This window comes from Heptranchias perlo, chromosome 20, assembly GCF_035084215.1.
Source record: "Heptranchias perlo isolate sHepPer1 chromosome 20, sHepPer1.hap1, whole genome shotgun sequence".
Classification (NCBI taxonomy): Eukaryota; Metazoa; Chordata; class Chondrichthyes; order Hexanchiformes; family Hexanchidae; genus Heptranchias; species Heptranchias perlo.
In genome coordinates, this window is record NC_090344.1 from 27,268,551 (window position 1) to 27,290,262 (window position 21,712).

The 21,712-nt window shown below is 45.1% G+C and overlaps 2 non-coding genes across 2 annotated transcripts; one reads left to right on the forward strand and one right to left on the reverse strand.

The window, feature by feature from the left end:
- Positions 1 to 3,737: 3,737 nt before the first annotated feature.
- trnal-uag (transfer RNA leucine (anticodon UAG)) lies at positions 3,738 to 3,819 on the reverse strand. The gene has a single exon. It is a non-coding gene; the product is annotated as a tRNA-Leu (tRNA).
- Positions 3,820 to 19,605: 15,786 nt separating this feature from the next.
- On the forward strand, positions 19,606 to 19,678 carry trnak-cuu (transfer RNA lysine (anticodon CUU)). Its single transcript has one exon. It is a non-coding gene; the product is annotated as a tRNA-Lys (tRNA).
- The last annotated feature ends 2,034 nt before the right edge of the window (positions 19,679 to 21,712 follow it).

The following is a 21,712-nucleotide window of genomic DNA, read 5'->3' on the forward strand; positions in this document are numbered from 1 at the left end:
GACCTAATAGAGGCATTCAATATCATGAGGGGTTGTGATAGAGCAAGGAGGGCGAGACTGTTTCCTCTGGCAAGCGGGCCGGTAACCAGAGGTCTTAGATTGAAAATAGTTGTCAAAAGGGGAATTGAGGAGAATTTCTTTCCACACAGAGGGTTCTTAAGAGATGGGATGCACTACCTGATAGGGCGGTGGAAGCAGATTGCACATGATCTTTCAAACGGGAATTGAACATTTATGTGAAGAGGACTAAATTGCAGAGCTATCGGGGTAAAGTGGGACTAAACTGGACTGAACTTTCGAAGAGCCGGCACAGGCACGACGTGCCGAAAGGCCGCCTTCTGTGCTGTAAAATTCTATGATTCTATGGTTCCACAAACCTAAAACTTCTCTCATCTAGAAGATGTCACCAGGCGGTGGCTATATTTTTCGTGTTTCTGTCCTTCTGAAGTGTGATCGAACCGTACCAAACGTTTCCTACAATTAGTAAGGAAGGAAGGTGTCTGTGTAAATATCAGATATACACGTGGATGGTACCGTGGGAACCAGATACAATGCTCATTCCAGTTACTTGTTTAGCAGGAAACAGCGATCATTCTCTTCATCTGTCCTTGCCTGAAGGAAAATGAAACAAACTAAACTACTCAGTTCTTTGTTATCGCTTCTTCTCCTGGTTTACGTCCACTCACCGAGAATGTGACGGAGAGATTGAGAGATTGGATTGGCTTTTTACTTTGTAATCTATTATCCTTTGTAATTATTGCAAGAGACGGATCCAACCCAACTGTCTTGTGCCCGACATTATCATTGATACTACGATGTGCTATAAATGAGTTTCTCCGAATTGCACATTGCGGACAAAAGCTGAACACCGAAACTTGCTCTCATACCAGTTTCGCATCGCATCTTTGGGTGGGAGGTGGGTTGCTGTTTGAAAGTAAAGAATCTTGTAAAATCAGCCCTCCAGAGCAGTAACCGCGAAATGTATTCAGGACACTTTCTGTGAGAGGCCTGTCTGCAGAACGAAAGAGGACTTCCGCACTGCAATTCTGGAATCCTTTCCTTGTTGGCTTCTCAACCGATACAAATACTGAGCAGTGATATTTTGTTGCTGAAATTCACAAAGTGCGAAATATCACTCAGGAAACAAAAAGACACGACTGGGAGTCGAACGCACGATCGCCTGTTGAAAAAACAAGCGCTTTGACCAGCTGAACCACGGCGCAGAACCACGTTGCTAAACAAACACATCTTCGGACTGATACCTGTGAGCTGCCGAAGAGCAGAGAAGGTTAATTTGAGGAATGCGGGTCCATTTTGAAGTCATCCATTTCTTTTGTCGATTTCTCTGTGTTTCCCGATACTGTCTGTGTCTCTCGCTGTGTTTTTCTTTGTGAGTCCATCTGTGAGTTGATTCTGATCTAATGCATGTGTTTGTGTTTGTGTTTGTGTTTGTTTCTTACGTGAAATAAATGAGGAGATCAAACAGTGCTCCCTTTAAGACTTGTAAAAAATTTTACAACACCAAGTTATAGTCCAGCAATTTTATTTTAAATTCACAAGCTTTCGGAGGCTTCCTCTTTCCTCAGGTGAACGTTGTTGGAAATGGGGAATTTAAGACTGAGGAACTAAGAAACCAAACTTAATCGCAAGATATTGTTTGTTTTGTAGCAGTAAATGAAATATGACACCTTGAATGATTTCGGTTCAGTTATGTGCAAAAAGAAACTGTGACCCGAAGATATTTAGAACTTGTAAGTTGTTGCCAGAAACGTTACGTTTGCAACTCAAGGTGTGTTTAATTGCGACAGGGCATGTTTCGCTAGTTTCGTATTATTTAATTTGCGTTAAATGAATGAAATCGGAAATAATCGCAGCGACCATTACAACAGTCTAAACCATTCTAATATTAAAGGTAACAGAAGATGTTGAGAACAGTATCGAATATTCTGCAGGATAATGAATATAAACAGAAGGAATAGTCGCCAATAATTCCAATAGGGAATTCAACAGAAACCTCTTTACCCAGAGAGTGGTTAGAATGTGGGACGTGCTAAGAAAAGGAATAGATGAAGAAAATAATATTGATGCATTGAAGAGGAAGCCAGATAAGCCCATGAGGGAGACAGGAATAGAGGGGTATCCTGATATGTTTAGATGAAGTAGGGAGGGAGGAGGCTCGTGTGGAGCATAAACGCCGGCGGACACCAGTTGGGCCGAATGGCCTGCTTCTGTGTTCTTGTTTCGATGAAACTCGATGAATATTTTTTGGTGTTCTGCTCCCACGTGACGCTGAGAGCCACAGTCACTACTTCCTTCCCGCCGACTGCAGAAATCTTGGGCGGGAGGTTAGGCCGTTGTACTCGACACTCACTGCGGTTTTCCTCGCTCAGGTTGTCGCCTTGATTGCAGAGCATTCTCTCAACAATCTAAGTTTCTGCTTTGAATTTGAATCATCTCCCTGTGAAGAACATGATTCAAAAAACGGCTAGAATTCGTTCGGCTGCGTTTGGTTAAAAAATCCCGTTTATATGTTGATGCACAAGCTTGTTGCAGTTAATTGGAAACATGAATAATATTTCAGTGTAAATCGGATTTCGTGGCAGTTATTAATTAGATATATTTCTGTCTTCTTCAATGTTTTTTTATGAATTGGAGATTTTTGCTTAAAACTGTCCGCTTTATGCGGGACTTGGACACTGGGCTTCTCGCATTTCAATCAGTGCAAGTCCCTATGCTGGCGACTCATGCAACTTTATTAGAATCATTAAATTGTTGGGATTGGAACCCACGCATACAGGGAAGATTGCGACATGAGCTCAGCACCTTACACCCTGTAGGCCATTCTGACCCCTGGAGCTGTTACACTGAAGCCCAGAGAACACGCAAAAAGGAGCCTCATCATCTGCTTCACACAAAATTCAATCTGCTGGACGTCCAGCTCTGCCAGACTGCATGTTCTTTCATACAGGTTTCCAACTGGACAAAACACTCTTCTGCCGTGCGAGCATTGGTGCTTCAGAGGTAATATTGTTGCTTGTAGTAATTCTATTCCTGTAACAGTAGATCCTGAAGTGCAGGGTGGAACGTATCGTGTCTGAGTCGTCTCAGGCGCTGTTTTAAAGCTCCAGATAAATCCCACATTTTGTAGATGGATCAAAATCATAGCCTATGGTTCCAAAACCACAGCCTCCCTCCTGTAAACAAGTAATGCTGAAGCGCTGCTTTTAACCTCTCATCTGCTATTGGAACACGATAGGCCTGAGGAACCACATGGCAACACCAATAAGGAGATGTCGTTGGAAGAAGACCAATTGTTCCTTCAACTCCGTTCGAATTGTTCACAAGCAAAACGATTGTTTGTTCCAAGTGGGAATCGAACTCACAATCTCGGCATTCCCCGAACCTTTACTGACATACAAATACCGCGTATTTACATGTCCCACTCTGCTGGAAAAGATGCGGACATGAGCCGCACCTCCCTATGAAAACGTGTCTTGTCCCCTTGTTGAAACGAATCCTGGATTAGAGCTAAAGTCTCTCCGGGTACATGATATAGAATCGCAACGCTGCAAAAATTTGAAAGCGGCACGGACACGATGGGACGAATGGTCCACCTTTGTGCAGCAACTGTCCATGATTCTCATAGCTGCACATTTCGCTTCTTTTGCATTCTCCGCTGGACCACACTCCACCATGATTTTCTGTGAATACATCAAAACAAACATTGGTACTAACCCTGACAGCAGTGGGATTCGAACCCACGTCCCCGAAGAGACTGGAACCTAAATCCAGCGCCTTAGACCGCTCGGCCATGCTGCCACGAACAAAGCTCATGATTACTGAAACATGAGGCTAGTGATTGAAATCCAGCTTTCTTGCTCTTCATCATCTGGGTCCAGTGCTTTTGAATTGTGCAGGAAGGAAAAAAAAGGGCTTTCTGAGCACTTCCTGCATTTAACACTTGATCAAAAAACTTGTCATCGAGCTCCACGTTGATAAACATAGAAAATTGAGGACAGGAGAAGACTATTCAGCCCCTCGAACCTGCAGCGCTATTTAATTAGATCAGGGGTTATCTGTATACCAACTCGATTTACCCGAATGTGACACAAATCCCTTGATACACTTTCGGGCAAAAATCCATCGATCTCAGTCTTCAATATCTGAATTGACCCAACATCTTCAGCCTTTTGTTGAAAAGAGTTCCAGATTTCTAAGACACTTTCTGTGATAAAGTGCTTCCTGATTTATCAGATGAATGGTTTTGCTCTACGTTTCAGATTAAGCCCCCTCATTCTGGATTCTCCCAACAGAGAGAGCTGCCGAAACCCGAGATTGAACAATAAACCTGTCAATCTTCTGAGAAGGTATCAGGGAGTTTAATGGCTTCTTCGTGGTGATCCGGTCGGGCAAGGGGATCTGAGATAGGGGAACGGATTGTCAGAGGGTGTCAGAGAATGTAAGGGGTCTCCGGGCACATCAGTGTGCAAGGGACACTCAGGGTATCAGAGAACGGAAAGGGCGCTGACAAGGTATCAAAAAGGATCATGGACTCTCTGAGGGTATCGGAGAAGGTAAGAGACAGAGCGTATCAGAGAAGGCAATGAGCTCAGGTAGAATTAAAGAGGAAAAGGGGCGTTCAGGAGGTATCAGAGAGGCTCATGGATCCAGAGTTGTCATCTTCTAAACATTACATTTCTTAATATTTAATAACAGCAAAAAATGAATCCGAATTGAACAGATAATCTGCCGTGTCCCACGTGCAGGGAATGAAAAGGTAGAATCGGGACGGGACTGGATGTTTGCCAGTGCTCACGGTTTTCTTTCACACAGCTCATTGTTGTGTCCGTTAATATAACTGGATTTCATTAATTGAACATAAGAGGTTGCACCTGGAACCCTTTGTGAGCAATAAAATGTAAACCACCCAACATAGGGCTCGAACCCACGACCCTGAAATTAAGAGTCTCATGCGCTAACGACTGGAGATCGCCGGGCCCATTGGCAACATTTGTTGCCTCTTCTGGCAGGAAGGGAGCAATTGGTTTTGCTTCATTGGGTCAATTTGTCTTACAATCCGAGGAGAGTTCCTTCTGAAGACCCGATTTTTCAATCTGGAGTCTGTCCGTATTTTGTTACTTGTCATACAGCCCCGCGTTGAGCAATATGAGAACATCGGGACAGGAGAAGACCATTCAGCCCCTCGAACCTGCTGCGCCATTCAATTTGATCTTGGGTGATCTGTACCTCAACTCCGCCCTGTGATATTGTGTTGGTTAAATTCACAAAGTGCCAAATATCACGAAGGAAACAAAAAGGCACCGCTGGAAATCGACACCAAGATCTACCTATTTACTAGATAGTGTAGATAGTGTGCTTTGAAGAGATAAACCAAGGCGCCAAATCACAATACTAAAATACCACATCTCACTGATATCTGTCAGCTTCGTTTGAGCAGAGAAGGTGAGTTTGAGTAGTGTGGGCCCATTTTTACTCATCCATTTCTTGTGTCTGTTTCTCTGTGTTTCCCGATACTGTCTGTGTCTCTCGCTGTGTTTTTCTTTGTTTGTCCATCTGTGAGTTGATTCTGATTTAATGCATGTCCTTGTGTTTGTGTTTGTTTCTTACGTGAAATAAATGAGGAAATCAGACAATTCTCCCTTTGACAATGGGGAACTAAGCAGCCAAACTTATTGGCAAGATATTGTTTATTTTTAAGCATTATAAAGCTGCCATCTTGAATGATTTAGGTTCAGTTCTGTTCAAAAAGCAACTGTGACCACAACGTGTTTCAAACACATCGTTTTATAAGTTGTTGCCAGACACGTTCCGATTGCACCTCAAGGTGTGACTCGGCAGGAAATGATTCGCTAGTTTAGTATTATTCAATTTATATGAAATTAATGAATCGGAAATAATCGCTGCGACCATTACAATAGTATAAACCCTCCAACATTAACGGTAACAGAAGCTGCTGAGAACAGTCTCGAATGTTCTGCAGGATAATGAATATAAACAGAAGGAATAGTCGCTAATAGACTGGTTAGAATGTGGAATGCGCTACCACAAGGAACAGTTGAGGCAAATAGTCGAGATGCATTGAAGAGGAAGCCAGATAAGCCCATGAGGGAGAAAGTAATAGAAGGGTATCCTGATAGGGTGAGATAAAGTAGGGAGGGTGGAGGCTCGGGTGGAGCTTAAACGCCGGCACAGACCAGTTGGGCCGAATGGCCTGTTTCTGTGTTGCAGTTTCGATGTAACTCGATGAATATTATTTGGTGTTCAGCTCCCACGTGACACAGATCAGCCTCAGCCTCGACTTCCTTCCCGCCGACTGTTGAAACCTTGGGCGGGAGGTTAAGCCGTTGGACTCGACACTCACTGCGGTTTTCCCCGCTCAGGTTCCCGCCTTGTTTGCAGCGCACTCTCTCACAAATCTAAGTGGCTTCTTCGTGGTGATCCGGTAGGGCAAGGGGATCTGAGATAGGGGGAACGGATTGTGAGAGGGTGTCATAGAATGTATGGGGTCTCCGGGCATATCAATGTGTAAGGGGCACTCAGGGTATCGGAGAACGTAAAGGGCGCTGACAAGGTATCAAAAAGGATCATGGACTCTCTGAGGGTATCGGAGAAGGTAAGAGACAGACCGTATCAGAGAAGGCAATGAGCTCAGGGAGAATTAAAGAGGGAGAGGGGTGTTCAGGAGGGATCAGAGAGGCCCATGGATCCAGAGTTGTCATCTTCTAAACATTACATTTCTTAATATTTAATAACAGCAAAAAATGAATCCGAATTGAACAGATAATCTGCCGTGTCCCACGTGCAGGGAATGAAAAGGTAGAATCGGGACGGGACTGGATGTTTGCCAGTGCTCACGGTTTTCTTTCTCACAGCTCATTGTTGTATCCGTTTTTTATATCTGGATTTCATTAATTGAAGATAAGAGGTTGCACCTGCAACCCTTTGTGAACAATAAAATGCGAACCACCCAACGTGGGGATTGAACCCACGACCCTGAAATTAAGAGTCTCATTTGTTTAATGACGAGAGATAGCTGGGCCCACTGGTAACATTCGTTACCTCTTCTGGCAGAAAGGTACCAATTGGCTTTGCTTCATTTGGTCAATTTGTCCAAAAATCGAAGGGGACTTCCTTCTGAACACCAGATTTTCAATCTGGAGTCAGTCTGATGTTCTTTACCTGTCAGACAGCTCCACGTTGATCAGGACGGGAACATGGGGACAGGAGAAGACCATCCAGCCCTTCGAACCTGCTGCGCTATTTAATTTATCATGGGTGATCTGGACCTCAATTCCGCCCTGTGATATTTTGTTGCTTAAATTCACAAAGTTGTAAATATCACTTAGGAAACAAAAAGGACACACGCTGGGAATCAAACCCAGGATCAGCTGTTTAGTTAGATAGTCGCATTAACCAGCTAAGACACGGCGAAAAATCACATTGATAAAGCACCACATCTTCTCACTGATATGTGAGCTTCCTTTGAGTCGAGACGGTGAGTTTGAGGATTGTGGCGCCATTTTGTCTTCATCCATTTCTTTTGTCTGTTTCACTGTGTTTCCCGATCCTCTCTGTGTCTCTCGCTCTGTTTTTCTTTGTTTGTCCATCTGTGACTTGATTCTGATTTAATGCATGTGTTTTTGTTTGTGTTTGTTCCTTACGTGGAATAAATGAGGAAATCAGACAATTCTCCCTTTGACACTGGGGAACTGAGCAGCCAAACTTAACAGCAAGATATTGTTTATTTTGATACAGTAAATAAAATCCCATCTTGAATGATTTAGGTTTAGTTCTGTGCAAAAACAAACTGTGGCCCCAACGTGTTTCAAAGACGTCGCTTTATAAGTTGTTGTCAGACACGTTACGATTGCACCTCAAGGTGTGTTTAATATCGGCAGGAAATGTTTTGCTAGTTTGTATTGTTCAATTTGCATGAAATTAATGAAATCGGAAATAATCGCAGCGACCATTACAACAGTCTAAACCCTTCCAATATTAAAGCTAATAGAAGATGTTGAAAACAGTATCGAATATTCTGCAGGATAACGAATATAAACAGAAGGAATAGTCGCTAATAGACTGGTTAGAATGTGGAACGCGCTACCACAAGGAATAGTTGAGGCAAATAGTAGAGATGCATTGAAGAGGAAGCCAGATAAGCCCATGAGGGAGAAAGTAATAGAAGGGTATCCTGACAGGGTGAGATAAAGTAGGGAGGGTGGAGGCTCGTGTGGAGCTTAAACGCCGGCAGAGACCAGTTGGGCCGAATGGCCTGTTTCTGTGTTGCAGTTTCGATGTAACTCGATGAATATTATTTGGTGTTCAGCTCCCACGTGACACAGATCAGCCTCAGCCTCGACTTCCTTCCCGCCGACTGTTGAAACCTTGGGCGGGAGGTTAAGCCGTTGGACTCGACACTCACTGCGGTTTTCCCCGCTCAGGTTCCCGCCTTGTTTGCAGCGCATTCTCTCACAAATCTAAGTGTCTCCTGTGAATTTGAATCCTCTCAATGTGAAGAACAGGAGACAAAAAAACGGCTAGAATTCATTCTACTGCGTTTCGTTAAAATCCTTCGTTTATATTTTGATGCAAAGCTTGTTGCTGTTAGTTTGAAACATGAATAATATTTCAACGTAAATCAGATTTTGTCGCAGTTAGTAATTAAACATATTTCTGTCTTTTTCAACGTTTATATGAATTGGAGATTTTTGACTAAAAATGCTTGCTTTATCCGGGACTTGGACCCTGGACTTATCGCTTTTAAATACGTAAGCAAGCAACTCACGCAAGTTTATTAGAATCAGAAAATTATTGGGATTGGAGCCCAAGCCTGCAGGGAAGATTGCGACCTGAACTCAGCAACTTACACCCGTTGCGCCATTCTGACCCCTGGAACTGTTACACTGAAGACCAGAGAACTCTCAAGAAGGAGCCTCATCATCTACTTCGCAAAAATTCAATCTGCTGGACGTCCAGCTCTGCCAGACTGCACGTTCTTTCATACAGATTTCCAACTGGACAAAGCACTCTTCTGCCGAGCTATTATTCTTGCTTGTAATAATTCTGTTCCTGAAATGCAGGATTGAAAGTATCGTGTCTAAGCCGCTGGTTTAAACCTCCAGTTAACTCCCACATATCAAGATAGATCAAATCATAGCCTATGGGACACTGGGATTTATTAATTTAAAAAGCAAGGAAGTTGCTCCAACACGTAACCTCAATGGTATTATTTTGAGGGGGGAGTAAGAGGCCTGAAACGTTTTTCTTCAACACCCAAACCTAAGTTGAGTAAAGTTTCCCAGTGCTTATTCTGGGCTTATATCTGCTTTACACATCCTGCACCACTCTCCTTCCCTGTAATAAACCTTCTTTACCCTCGCAGTTCAGCGACCGCTCTCTCCACACAGCAACCCATTCGGATATCAAACACAGAAACCATCCCCACCAACCCCAGCTCTTTTCGAAAGCTGCCAATCAGCTCATTGATTGCTCAGCTGAAGCAGCCAGTTCGGTAGAGATTGAAAGCAATGTGACCTAAAATGTATGGTACAAGCACAAAAAGACAAGATTAAAGGGATAAATAGATCAATTAAATAATATGGAAGAAAGCTGAGGGGGAGGCTAAGTAATGTTTAAGAACGATATTTAAATCGATGAACTACATTCTATTAATATTGCAGTAATCAGGCATGTCTGAATTTCCCTGTACCATTTTTAATATTAAGTATTTCTTGAGCATTTAGCGTGTGAGGTGAAACGTTTAGCAATTGGCCAGAGCAGGGATGCTGCCATTGAAAGATTTAAAGGCATCTTGACACGAGGATATCAGTCCGAATTCAACCACCTTCTGTTCCCACCACCTGCCCAAATACTGTGTGCAGCCATTCAGGCCGAGTTATTACAACAGCAACAACAACTTGTACAATACAACGCCTTAAATGGGGAAAAAAAACATCCTGAGGGGCTTCAGGGTGGGGCGAGGAAAAAGATAAGCCAAGGAAGGAGATATTCGGAGGGGTGACAAAAAGCTCGGTCAAAGAGATGGATTCAAGGAGAGCGGGCTTTTTGCTCTCAAGATTGGAGGAGAGGGGAGAGGGAAGGGAAAGGATAAAGGAAAACGACATCTACCTGGAAGGAGGGAGATTGACCGACACATTCAGATTCATCCCAACCTCGATTGCGTGGGGGTGGTTGTATCTATCAACACATCAAAGGAGGTGGAAGAAGAGGTCTGCGTTTGGGGCAATTTTCTGCATCTTCTTTTGGGCTTTTTTGATTCGCCTGGAAAAGACAAGATCTAGGAAGAGGTTGATGAGAGGGAGGGGGAGAAAATAAGACACAAGGTCTAAAATGGGGAGGTGATTCATATTTGATAAACACCCCCGTTGTCTGGCCGAATTTTTCCTGCAAAACGCTTCCTGTGGAGTACTGAGCCTGGGCTGTTCCAGCCGTCTGAGGTGACGAGATCTCTTCCACCCGTCCACTCCCACAAGAAGACAATATCGGCCAACGGGAAAGTGTATCCCACCTAACTCACCGTTCCCGATTTCGTCAGATACCCACTCTCCTTCCCTCTCTCTCTGTGGAGAGAGCACCGTTTTTTGTTTGTTTAGGGAAGTGAGAAAGCACCTCTCCCAACTCGGATTGAGGTGTTGCCTCTTGTAAAGCCTCCAGAATACAAGGGCCATTTTACAACCAGGCTTGAGACTCGGGGTGAGTGCAGCTCCGAATAGTTATCGATATGGCGGCTCCACCTTGGCCTGTGCCGCGTCCTGGCCTCCACAACTCCTCCTGCTGCCTCGGCACCTTTCTGGGGAAGAGATGTTGGTTTGTGATGTGGGTTTGTGATGTGCTGTTTCGGATGTGGGGTCGTGATGTCAGTGAGATGTGGTGTTGTGATGTGTGGTTGTGATGTGGGTTGTGGTGATGTGGGTTTGTGATGTAAGTTGTGATGTGCGATTGAGATGTCAGTTGCGATGTGGGTTTTGATGTGCGGTTGAGATGTGTCGAGAGGCCAGGGCCATGGGATAGTAAGGTTAATGGGCTTAAATGTGCTTTTTTCTCCGGTACTTACCCCAATTCACTCTGCAGATAGAATCGAATCGTCTCCAACAATTATCCTTTCACGCCATCCATAATTTTGTGGTGGAGAATTTGTAGCCGGCATGTGTAAAAGTCTATGATTACTGCGAGACAGGTCGTGCCCCTCAAACAGTGCACTTCCACCTCTCCCTGTCAAATCCTCGGGTGTTTTTTCCCTTCCATCTCGCTCGGTCCAATCTCTGGATGTTTATTACATTCGCTCTCACCCTGTCCAATCCTCGTGTGTTTATTCATTTCGATCTCTCTCTCTGCAACATAGGAGCATAGGAACAGGAGGAGGCCATTCAGCCCCTCGTGCCTGCTCCGCCATTTGATAAGTCCATGGCTGATCTGTGATCTAACTTCATATACCTGCCTTTGCCCCATATCCCTTAATACGTTTGGTTGACAAAAAGATCAATCTCAGATTTAAATTTACCAATTGAGCTCGTATCAATTGCCGTTTGCGGAAGAGAGTTCCAAACTTCTACAACCCTTTGTGAGTAGAAATGTTTTCTAATCTTGCTCCTGAAAGGTCTGGCTCTAATTTTTAGACTGTGCCCCCCACTCCTAAAATCCCCAACCAGCGGAAATAGTTACTCACATCCACCCTATCTGTTCCCCTTAATATCTTACAAACTTCGATCAGATCACCCCTTAACCTTCGAAACTCTGTAGAACACAACCCCAATTTGTGTAATCTCTCCTCGTAACTTAACCCTTGAAATGCGGGTATCATTCTAGGAAACCTACGCTGCACTCCCTGCAAGGCCAATATGTCCTTCCGAAGGTGCAGTGCCCAGAACTGCTCACAGTACTCCAGGTGCTGACTCACCAGAGTTTTGGATAGCTGCAGCATAACTTCTGCCCCCTTGTGCTCAAGTCCTCTAGATATAAAAGCCAGCATTCCATTCGCCTTATTGATTATTTTCTGCACCTGTTCATGACACTTCAATGATCTATGTACTTGAACCCCTAAGTCCCTTTGGACATCCACTGTTTTTTTTAACTTTTTACCATTTAGAAAGTACCCTGTTCTATTCTTTTTTTGATCCAAAGTGGATGACCTCACATTTGTCTACATTGAATCCCATTTGCCACAGTTTTGCCCATTCACCCATTATATCAATATCACTTTGTAATTTTATGTTTTCATCTACACTACTTACAATGCCACCAATCTTTGTGTCATCGGCAACCTTAGATATGAGACATTCTATGCCTTCATCTAACTTGTTATTAAATATTGTGAATAATTGAGGCACCAAGACAGGTCCCTGCGGGACTCCACTAGTCACATCCTGCCAATGTGAGTACCTCCCCATTATCCCTACTCTCTGTCGCCTTTCGCTCAGCCATCTTCCTTACCAAGTCCGTACTTTTCCCTGGGCTTCTATCTTAGCTAACAGTCTCTTATGTAGGACCTTATCAAATGCCTTCTGGAAGTCCATATAAATTACATCCATTGACATTCCCCTGACCAATACTTTAGTCACCTCTTCAAAAAATCCAATCAGGTTTGTCAGGCACGACCTACCTTTCACAAATCCATGCTGGCTCTCTCTAATTAACTGAAAATTCCCGAGGTGTTCAGTTACCCTGTCCTTTATTATAGACTCCAGCATTTTCCCCACAACAGATGTTCGGCTAACTGGTCTATCATTCCCCTGTTTCCGCCTTTCTCCTTTCTTAAAAAGCGGAGTGACATGTGCAATTTTCCAATCTAGAGGGACAGTTCCTGAATCTAGAGAACTTTGAAAGATTATAGTTAGGGCATTCGCAATGTGCTCACCTACTTCCTTTAAAACCCTGGGATGGAAACCATCTGGTCCTCGGGATTTGTCACTCTTTAAGTGCTATTCTTTTCTTCATTATTGTTTCTTTACTTATGTTAATTTTATCGAGTCCCTGTCCCCGATTCAATATAAGTTTTATTGGTATTTCCGGCATGCTATCCTCTGTTTCGACTGTAATTACTGACGCAAAGTAATTGTTCAACATGTCCGCCATTTCTCCATTATCAATGACAATATCCCCACTTTCCGTTTTTAAGGGGCCAACACTGCTCCTGACCCCCTTCTTTTTCCTAATAGAACTAGAAAAGTTCTTCATATTGGTTTTGATATCCCTTGCGAGTTTATTTTCAAACTCTCTTTTGTAGCTCTAACTGTCTGTTTTGTGACCCTTTGTTGATCTTTGTATCTTTCCCATTCGCCAGGATGTGTGCCATTTTTTGCCTTTGTGTATGCCCTTTCCTTATGTCTTACACTGTCTGTTATCTCTTTAGTTGTCCATGGCTGTTTTTTTTTTGGTAAGTAGAGTTCTTGCCCCTCAGGGGTATAAACCGATTCTCCATCACGTTAAACGTTTCTTTAAACATTCCCCACTGATCATCAGTCGTTTTACCCATTAACAGATTTGCCCAGTTTACTGTGGACAGTCTCTGTCTCATCCCATTGAAGTCGGCCTTGCCCAAGTCTAGAATCTGAGCAGCTGATTCAATTTTTTCCCTTTCAAACATTACATTGAACTCGATTATATTATGATCACAATTGGATCGATGTTCATGCACAGTTAAGCCGTTAACTAAATCTGGTTCATTATTCATTACTAAATCTAGTATGGCTTGCCCCCTTGTTGCCTCCAGGACATACTGCTGTAGAAAACTAACCGGACACACTCAAGAAATTCGCTGCCTTTCTGACAGTTGCTAGTCTGCTTTTCCCAATCTATGTGAAGGTTAAAGTCCCCCATTAAGACCACGATGCCTTTCTTACACGCTTATCCAATCTCTGCATTTATGCAATCTAGCACTTCAGAACTGCTGCCAAGGCTCCTATATACAACACCCACAATAGTCTTAGATTCTTTCCTATTTCTCAATTCAACCCATAAGGTCTCTGTTGGCTGCTTACCCCTCGTTATATCCCCCTTTACCATTGAAGTGATTTCATCTCAAATCATTAAGGCTACTCCTCCCCCTATTTCATTTTCCCTGTCTCTCCTGTAGACCTTATAACCCGGTATATTTAGTTCCCAATCCTGACCATCCTGCAGCCAAGTCTCAGTAATAGCTATCATGTCATACCCTCCAATTTGAATTTGAACCTGTAGTTCATTTAATTTATTCCTTATACTCCGTGCATTTGTATATAGAACTCTTAGGTGTCCACACATCCTAGCCTGGCCTTCAGCTTTGATGCTGGGTTAATCGCCTTACGCCTTCCAGTTTTTATTTCATCTGTCGTGCCTAAAGTACACTTTCTTTATGCTGCTCTACGCTTTTTCCTTTCACTTGTTCTTGATAAACTGTTTGTACTATTTGTATTGTAGATTTCCCATGGGTCTTCCCCTCTCTTGCTGCTTTCAACTTTACTCCTTTCTGACTCCCCGCTCAGGTTCCCATCCCCCTGACACTCCAGTTTAAACCTTCCCCAACAGCACTAGCAAACACCCCCGCGAGGACATTGGTCCCGGTCCTGCTCGGGTGTAACCCGTCCCGCTTGTACAGGTCCCACCTTCCCCAGAACCGGTCCCAATGTCCCAGGAATCTAAATCCCTCCCTCCTAAACCATCCCTGCAGCCACGCATTCATCCTGTCTATTCTCCTGTTCCTATACTCACTAGCACATGGCACTGGTGGTAATCCTGAGATCACTACCTTTGAAGTCCTGCTTTTTAATTTATCTCCTAACTCCTTAAATTCACCTTGCAGGACCTCATCCCTTTTTTTACCTGTGTCGTTGGTACCGATATGGACCACGACTACTGGCTGTTCACACTCCCCCTCCAGAATGCCCTGCAGCCGCTCCGTGACATCCTTGACCCGAGCACCCGGGAGGCAACATACCATCCTAGAGTCAAGTTTGCGGCCGCAGAAACGCCTATTTGTTCCCCTGAAAATTGAATCCCCTATCACTATAGCCCTGCCACTCTTCTTCCTCCCCTCCTGTGCAGCAGAGCCACCCGTGGTTCCCCGAACTTGGCTCTTGCTGCTTTCCACTGATAAGCCATCTCCCCCAACAGTATCCAAAGCAGAATATCTGTTTGAGAAGGTGATGGCCCCAGCGGACTCCTGCACTACCTGCCTAGTCCTTTTGCTCTGCCTGGCGGTCACCCATTTCCTTTCTGCCTGCGTAATCTTTAACTGCGGTGTGACCACCTCACTGAACGTGCTATCCACGATAGTCTCAGCATCGTGGATTCTCCACAGTGAGCCCACCCGCAGCTCCAGCTCCGAAAGACGGTTAGACAGTAGCTGCAGCTGGACACACTTCCTGCACACATGGCCACCAGGGACATTGGTATTGTCCATGACTTCCCACATCGAACTGGAGCAGCATATCACGGGTGCGAACCAGATTGCACCCAGTCACCCCTGAGTGATCGCAGATTGCAGCCAGGCATCCCACAGTGCTCCCATTCATCCCAGAGAGCAGCCAAGCAGCCCAGATTGCACCCAGTCACACGAGAGTGATCCCAGAGTGCACCCAGTCACCCAAGAGTGATCCCAGATTGCAGCCAGGGATGCCAGAGTGCACCCAATCACACAATATTGATCCGAATATGCAGCCCGGCATCCCAGAGAGCACCCAGTCACCCCAGAGTGATCCCAGTATGGAGCCAGGGAGCCCAGAGTGCACTCAGTCACCCCAGCGTGATCCCAGAGGGCGGCCAGGCATCCGCGAGTGCACCAAGTAATCCCAGATTGATCCCAGAGTGCTGCCAGGGATATCAGAGTGCAACCATTCACCCCAGAGTGATCCCAGAGTGCAGCCAGTGATCCCAGTGTGCTCCCGGTCACCCCGAGTGATCTCAGAGTGCAACCGGGCATCCCGGAGAACAACCTGCCACCCCAGAATGATCCCAGAGTGCAGCCAGGGCTACTAGAGTGCACCCAGTCACAGCAGAGTCATTCAAGAGTGCAGCCAGGGTTACTAGAGTGCACCCAGTCACAGCAGAGTCATTCAAGAGTGCAGCCAGGGCTACTAGAGTGCACCCAGTCACAGCAGAGTCATTCAAGAGTGCAGCCAGGGTTACTAGAGTGCACCCAGTCACCCCAGAGAGTTGCCCTCCAAGTCACACACCATTCCGACTTGGAAATATATCGCCGTTCCTTCATCGTCGCTGGGTCAAAATCCTGGAACTCCCTTCCTAACAGCACTGTGGGAGAACCGTCACCACACGGACTGCAGCCGTTCAAGAAGGCGGCTCACCACCACCTTCTCAAAGGCAATTAGGGATGGGCAATAAATGCCGGCCTCGCCAGCGACGCCCACATCCCATGAACGAATAATAAAAAAAAATGACATCCATTTATGCACACCCATAGATTGTATTTGCACACCGTCCTGTTAGCAGTCCTGAACAAAATCCACGCACCGAAAGTCTCAGTGTTTATTCAGATGCTGCCAGTCCTGTTATGCATTTTGAGCAGTTCCTTTCCTGTGATGTGATGATTCTGGGTGCCGGGTGTGGGTAATTGGATTTGCTGCAGTCATGCTGCCGCGGACAGGTGATGGCTGCTTCTGACGGTGCCTGACACCCGGTGGGAGTGGGCGGGGATTTGGTGATCTGAAATAAATGAAACGGTGTATGAGAACATTTCATAAGATAAACATCCACCTCTTGGTCATCAGAGCTCGTGGCGCAAAGGTATCGCGTCTGGCTCGAAATCAGTAAAGCTGCGTATTCAAATCACGTCTGGATCAGAGATGTTTTTAGCGCAGGGAGGAGTCTGAATAATTTCGGAATTCAAATTGCATGCCCTTTTTCACAATGAACAGAACCCTGATCTGAATTCAGGCTCACTGGTTCCGCAGTGTCAGGGAGAGAAGCGTCTGATTCCATCATTTATTAATTGTAAGAAACATACACAAACACACTTATTAATTCAAATTCAGCCTGCAGCTCCACACGCACAGAGATAAACACAGCCAGAGAGACAGGCGGTATCGGCAAACACCGGGAAATAGACACGAGAAATAGACAAAACGGTTTCTCAGAGAGTTGCCTGTACCTCCACAGTCGAATGAAAGGGCTTTTGTTTTTCGCTATCTTTCCACACCTTGGAATTCAGGGGAATCTGGTACTTGGTTTGTGGGACAAGGCACGGCCGCGATGGCCCGAATGGTCTGCCTCTGAGCTGTCTCCTTCCACGATTTTCAACTCTGCCCCTGGGCGGAGCTAACAGCCGCCTCGTTGAAATAACAGAACAAATGGAAATCCTTCAACTGGCTCGGCTAGCTCATTGAGTCAAGCATAAGATTCATATTTTCAGGTTCGTGGGTTCGAGCTCCACGTTGGGTAAGCTCTGTTTTAAACTTTTCCGCTGCTTTCACGTGTGAACCCTCCGCGTGCAAGAGACGAGTCTGTTAGTGCCGCGTCGTGTGCAATGGTCAAAACTTTAAAAGGAGAAAGAAAGTGTTTGGAGTTCAGATACACAAATCTCTCTGATGAGCCTGAGATTTTGTCAGAGGTTGCTGCCTCCCCTACATCTCTTGCCCTCTTACGAGGCACTTGCTCCGGTTTCAATTTACAAACTGGGTGAGTTGGTGATCGGGTGTCAGAGACCAAGTTGGTGATCTCAGTCGGAGACTCAGCGGCCCCAGGTGAGACAGAGAAAAAAAAAATCAGTCAGGGCCCGGCCCCAATCTGCGGATGTGGAAGAAAACAAGGGACAAGGGACAAGGGTGCCAACAAAGCCGGCCACAGTCACAGAATCAGAAAGGCTACTTCCTGGGTGGAGGGCGGCCGGTTCACGTGGAAAAAGATCCGGACGAGAATGATCTGATTCATAAAGTTCGGGGAGCGAAATTAGGGATCTCCTTCGGAACGTTAATTACTTGAACATGATGACTGGTCAGTTCCCCTCTGTCCAGTATAAGTCACCAGCTGTTTTTTGTGGGGTAGTGATTACCAGTTCGCTTTACACGCGAACGGCCCTGCTTTCGATCCTGGGCGGACAATTTATGTTGCAATTGCTGTTTACATTCTATATTAATGACTTAGATGAGGGGACCGAGTGCAACGTATCCAAGTTTGCTGATGATACAGAGGTAAGTGGGAAAGTAAGCCGTGAGGAGGACGCAAAGGGAGGTGGACAGATTAAGCGATTGGGTAAGAAGGTGGCAGTTGGAGTATCAGGTGGAAAAATGTGAAATTGTCCACCTTGGTAGGAAGAATAGAAAAGCAGAATATTTTTAAAAGGTGAGAGTCCAATAAATGTTGTTATTCAGAGGGAGTTGGGTGTACTTGTAAACGAATCGCAGTAAGTTAGCATGCAGGTACAGCAAGCAATTAGGAAAAAAATGGTATGTTGGCCTTTATTGCAAGGAGGTTGCAGCAGAAGAGTTAGGAAGTCTTGCTGCAATTAAATAGGGCTTTGGTGAGAACACACCTGGAGTACTTTGATGTAGTGTACATGGATTTTAGCAAGATCCCACATGGCATACTGGTCAAAAAAGATGTAATTGCACTAGAGAGGGTACAGAGGAGATTTACGAGGAGGTTGCCAGGGCTGTCGAATTTTGGCTGTGAGGAAAGATTGGATAGGCTGGGGTTGTTTTCTTTGGAACAGAGGAGGCTGAGGGGTGATTAATGAGGTGTACAAAATTATGAGGGGCCGAGATAGAGTGGACAGGAAGGACCTATTTACCTTAACAGAGAGGTCAATAAACAGGGGGCGTAGATTTAAAGTGATTGGTAGAAGGATTAGAGGGGACATGAGGAGCAATCTTTTCACCCAGAGAGTGGTGGGGGTCTGCAACTCACTGCCTGAAAGGCTGGTAGAGGCAGAATCCCTCGTTACATTTAAAAAATACTTGGTTGTGCACCTGAATTGCCGGAACCGACAAGTCTACGGACCAAGTGCTGGAAAGTGGGATGAGGCTGGGTGGCTTATTTTCGGCCGGCGCGGAGGCGATGGGCGGAATGGCCTCCTTCTGTGCCGTAAATTTGCTATGATTCTACAAAATTGGCACTTGTTTTTGTAACCGCAAATTCCCTGAAACGGAATCGAACCCGCGTTGGGGCGGTGAGAGCGTCCACCAGGGAAGGCATTTCAGATTTCGCAATATATCTGGGAGTGTTTGTATTCGGCACAAATAATATTTCTGGTTTCATCACTCTGTTAGTTGCAAATTGATTTACATGTATCTGTATTATGTATTTATTTATTGGGGTGTTTATATTGTAAAGCTACTTTTGGCGCTGAAAAGAGTCTGTATAATTCCTCAATTAATGCTTTATTTGAGTTTTCACAATAACAAGTCTGTCTCACTGGTTCCCCAGTGTCAGGGAAGGAAGCTTCTGATGCCCTCTTTTATTTAATGTTACAGACAGAAGACAAACACTCGTATTCGTTCAAAATCAACCTGCAGGTGGACACACACACACAAATAAACACAGCCAAAGAAAAAGACGTTATGTTTGGATTGTTGCACATGGACGCCCAGGGACGAGTTTACTGCAATGAAAGACAAGAGTGGCTTGGTTTTTCAAGACCAGCTAGCTCAGTCGGTAGAGCATGAGATTCTTAATCTCAGAGTCGTGGGTTCAAGCCCCACGTTGGACGATTTCTGTTTTAAACTTTTTATGTTGCTTTCAGGGGAGAACCCCACCTCTGACTTCCACCACTCCCTTGCAGTGTCACCGCGCACATTCTGGCCGCGCCCGGGCTGCTTTTTCTCTGTCTCACCCGGGACCGCTGAGACTGCTGTGCCGTGATCACCAACTCACGCAGTTTGTAAGTTTAAACCGGAACAGATGCCTTGCAAAAAAAGTCGTAATTAACATTGAACCGGACACCACAAAAACCAACTCACGCACCATCCCGACTTGGAAATATGTCGCCGTTCCCTTATCGTCGCTGGTTCAATCCTGGAGCTCCATTCTCAACAGCACTATGGGAGAAACCATCACCACACAGACTGCTGCGGTTGAAGAAGATCAGTCAGCACCACCTTCTCAAGGGCAATTCGGGATGGGCATGAAATGCCGTTATAACCAGCGACGCCCACATCCTATGAACAAAATGAAAATCGAGAATCCGTGATTGGTACAGAGCCAATAGAAAGGAGGAAAGGCACTGAGAAAGAAACAATGAAAAGGAGAGATGCAGATCAGAGAGGGACGCAAGGAGAGTGAAGGGCAGACAAAGAAATGCTCACAGAGAAAGAAACGAAGAGATGCAGGCACCAAACACAAAGATAGAGGTATGGTGAGAGATAGCGGAAAATGTCGAGGGTCATAGAGGCGAGGAAAATAGAATGATAGCGGAATGGAAGGCAGTAAAACAGGATACTGAGCCGGAGAGTGGCGAGAGAGAAAAAATATAAACGGTGCACAGGGCGCTGCTTCCACTAGGCTACACATCATCTCGAATTGCCGGTCCCCAGATTAGAGAGAGGAGGAAGGCGGATAGAGAATCACATGAGAGAAAGAAAAACAAACAGAGGAGATAGCGTGTGAGAGAATGAAACAAAAATAGTGGGAGAGACTGTCGAGGACAAAAAGAGAGAGGGAAATAGGATTGTAAGGGGAGAGAGAAAATATAAAGGGTGCAATTCTCCCACTCGGCTGCACATCATCTCGAGAGAGAAGGGAGAAATGCAGATAGAGGTACAAGCAAGGAGAAAGAGGTACATAGCGTGAGAGAGAGAATGAAACAAAGATAGTGGGAGAAACAGCGAGACAACGGTGGAGGTTCGGAGATAAAAGGGGAGTGAAATATCCTGGGGAGGAATGGAGGCAGTGAAACAGGATAATGAGAACCGAGACAGTAAGATAAAGAATACAATTCTCACAGAGCACTGCTACACATCGTCTCAGAGACACACACCATCCCACTTAAAATACCTGCACACTGAGACAGCGAGTTTAAAGATGCACACACCATCGTCTCAGCCGCAGGACATTAGTCTACTTTCCAGATTTTGCAGCTCAGTTCACGAGATTGTTTGTTATTATCTAGTTTGGCTCGGTTCCTTATTCTCTCTTTTCCCCTCTGTCCTGCATCTATTCCGCTTTCCTCACATGTTTCAACCCCACAGCACTCAATCTGTTTCCGTGTTTAGACTAACCAATTAGGCCCCTTGCCGAATTTTCAGAGTACACTTGGCCGTCTGCACCATGCCACAGAGATACCAAATCAATGGTTTCCCTCAGGGATCAGTCCTAGCATCTATCCTTTCTAATCTGTACATAAACTCCCCGAGACCAGATTACGGAAATTAATTTCTGCTGATGACAGTGCCTTTGTTACTGAAATTCGTGAGTTTTCTACCCTGTCAACCACAGTCATGAATGATATGAAACGCATGGCAGAGAACTGTCTGAAATGACGTCTTCATCCGAGTATCACAAGAACTGTGAGATCCATCTTACATTTGCTCTCTGTTAGTGTCTCTCCTGAACTTATTATAAACTTTGGTCAACTTTTGAAACATGCAAAATTGAAGCCCACGGAATAAAAGAGCAGAGGCAGCATGGATACTAAATTTGGTAAGTGACAGGTAACAGAGAGTTGTGGTGAACAGTTGTTATTCGGACTAGAGGAAGGTATATAGGGGTATTCCCCAGGGGTTAGTACTAGGACCATTGAATGTTG